Here is a 3,540-nt window from a genome sequence, read left to right on the forward strand (position 1 = left end):
TGCTGGTGAGAGTGTAGACTGGGGCAACCACTGTGGAAATCAGTATGGAGATACCTCAAAGAACTAGGACTGGAAGTCCCATTTGACCCAGCTATTCCACTGCTGGGGATCTTCCCCAAAGAATTAAAAGAATCATACCACAGTGATATATGTGCACCCAAGTTCATAGCAGCACAGTTTGTAATAGCTAAAACTTGGAAACAGCCCAAATGTCCATCAACTGGAGACTGGATAAAGAAAATGTGGTTTTTTTATAAAATGGAGTACTACTCAGCCATAGAAAATGAGAAATTAGAGACATTTATAGCTAAGTGGATGCACATTGAGGCGATACTTTTAAGTGAAATAAATAGGACACACATGAATAAATTCTGAACAGTTTCTCTGGTGTGAAAAACTGAAAGTGTAAATAAGGACTAAATGTATAATAGGTAATGTAAAATAGGAAGAAAATGGGCAAAGGGGAAGGAAGTGGGAGGGCTAGAGGAAAGGATAGAAGGGAATGGGATTAATATGAGAAAATGGAAAAATAGGAACAAAATCTTTTTAAATAGGGAGAACTGGAGGGGTTGAAGGGAGGGCTGGGCAAGGGTGAAAAATAAGAAACAAGAGAGACTATATAAAGGTGCAAATTTCCACTGATGAATGTCATTATATTGTATACCTAAAATGTACCAATGATTAGAATGAATAATTGATAATGTAAAATAGGAAGAAAAGGTCCAAAGGGGTAGGGGTAGTGGGAGGGGTAGGGGAAAGGAAAGAAGGGAAAGGAAAAATGATGAGAAATGGAAATAAAGTCTTTGTAAATAGGGAAGGGTGGAGGGGGTGAAGGGAGGGCTAGGAATGGGGAAAAAATAAGAACCAAGATGCATTATGTAAAGGTACAATTCCTAATGAGAAATGTAATTGTGTTGTATACCTACAATGTAACAATAAAAAAATTTAATTAAAAAAAAAGAATCATACCACAGTGATATATGTGCACCTATGTTTATAGCAGCACAGTTTGTAATAGCTAAATCTTGGAAACAGTCCAAGTGCCCATCGACTGGGAACTGGATAAAGAAGATGTGGTTTTTCTATAAAATGAAGTACTACTCAGCGATAAAGGATGAGAAAATAGAGACATTCATAGCTAAATGGATGCATATTGAGGCCATCCTCTTAAGTGAAATAAACAGGACCCACATGTGTAAATACCGAATGATTTCTCTAGTGTGAGAAATTGAAAGTGTAAATAAGGATGAAAATGATTAAAATGAATAATTGATAATTTGAAATAAGAAAAGGTCCAAGGGTTAGGGGATGGTGGGAGGGGAAGGGGAAAGGGAAGAAGGGAAAGGAAAAATTATGAGAAAGAAAAAAAATGGAATCAAACTCTGTGTAAATAGGGAAGGGTGGAGGGGTAAAGGGTGCACAGGTAATGGGAGAAAAAATAAAAACTAAGATACATCATGTTCTGGTACAAACACCCAATGATAAATGTACATGTATGTTATACCTAAAATGTACCAATAAATATATATATATAAAAATAAATAAATATAGAAGGCATTTTAAACCCCAAACAGACAGGACCTGAAAATAACGTTTCCTATTCTATAGTTAAAATGGCAAGAGTACAGAACAGGGAAAGAATATTGAAAGCCACAAGAGAGAAAAGCCTAGTCTTTTGTAGATTTGAGGCAAACCCATCAGAAAACTTCACACTTCTCTACAGAGACTCTAAATGCCAGGAAGTCATGGAATGAGGTATTTCATGTTCTGAAAGAAAATAAGTGCTAACCTAGATTACAATATCTAGCAAAACTATTCTTCAAAATTAAAGGGAAAATAAAGACCTTCCAAGACAAACATAAACTGGAGAAATTCATAATCAGTTGCCAGCATTTCAAAAGAAGAGAAAGAGTTGATAAACTATTGAGAATTAGGAAATAACAAAATAATAGAAAAACAAGAAAATGTCAGGAATTAGTACATACCTTTCTATAAAAACACTTAAAGAATCTTAATTCTCCAATTAAAAGACACATTTTGGTGTGTTGAGTTAAAAAAAGACCCAACACCCGAGTTTGATCCCTGGTACCAAAAAAAAAAAAATGACCCAACTTTTTTCTGCTCACAAGAAACGCATCTCACTAACAAAGATGTACTTACACAAACTAAAACTCAAACAATGGAAACAATATTCCATGAAAATAGAATGAGAAAGCAAGGAGGAGTAGTTTTATTCATATCTGAAAAAGCAGATTTCAAGGTAAAATTAGTCAGATGAAACAAAGGACATTATATATTGGTAAAGGAAGCAATCCACCAAGAGTCATAACAATTTTAAATATATATACACAGAACACTAGTCCACTCAATTTCATAAAACACTGCTGGAAACATAGGACACAATACTATAATAACTGGTGACTTCAATATTCTACTCTCATCATACGTCGGTCATCCAGATCCGGCCCCCCCCCCCGCCCACAGTCAACATCAGATGACTACAGAACATTCTATCTAACAACTATAGACTGCACATTCTTCTCTGCAGCCCTTGGAATATTTTCCAAAATAGACCATATTTTAGGCCATAAACCAATACTTAATAAATAAAAAAATTGAAATAATATTTTGCATCTTATCAGGCCATAATGGAATGAAACTAGATATCAACAGCAAGAGAAATCACAAAAATTATACAAAAATATGGAGATTGAACAGTTCACTTTTTTTTTCTTTTGAGACAGGGTCTCTGTTATGGTTTGTGTCTAGATGTCCCCCCAGAGTTTCATGCAGTCATAGGGCTTTTTCTGAGGTGGCTGAATCTACAGTGTGTGATGCTGGTATCAAGGGTGTGTGATTCCTAAATCAGTCCACTGATTGGTTAAGATTCTCTGTTAAGATTCTCTTGTTGCTTTTGCTGCCGTGTAGGTGCCAAGAACAGTTTCTCCTCTGTGACGCCCCTCTGCCATGGGCCACTCTGCCTTGGAGCCAGCCTCCAAGGTTGGACTGAAACCTCTACACACTGTGAGCTAAGTAAACCTTTCCTCCTTTAACATTGGGTGTCAGGTATTTTACTTCAGCAATGAGAGAAAAGTAACTAACAGTCTCACTATGTAGCCCAGGCTAACCTCAAACTTGTAGTGCTCCTCTTGCCTCAGCTTACTGAGTGCTGGTATTACAAGCTTGTGCCACTATACCTGGATAAATATTTCACTTTTGAATCAATAGTTGAGTTGGTCATTGAAGAAATCATGTAGAAAAATTAAAAAATTCCTAGAATCACATACTGGTTAGCATAGTAATACTCCTTTTCTACTCTCTCCCAGGCCAAACACAGTGTCTGATAGAAATTTCTTACCAGATCCTCAAATTCATGCATCACTTGCGGGAAGCACAACAGAGCCCAAGCCAATTAAATTAAACAGGTTGAAGGGATAAGCAATATCTCTGGACAAATAAAGCCAAAAGACATTGCTGGAAAACAGAACCTACCTAAAGAGAGCCCTACATCAACAACAAACTCTTTTCACTCTATTTAAC

Source organism: Heterocephalus glaber, unplaced genomic scaffold (genome assembly GCF_053883595.1).
Source record: "Heterocephalus glaber isolate CG9 unplaced genomic scaffold, H.glaber_assembly_v1.0 deba00000676, whole genome shotgun sequence".
Taxonomy (NCBI): Eukaryota; Metazoa; Chordata; class Mammalia; order Rodentia; family Bathyergidae; genus Heterocephalus; species Heterocephalus glaber.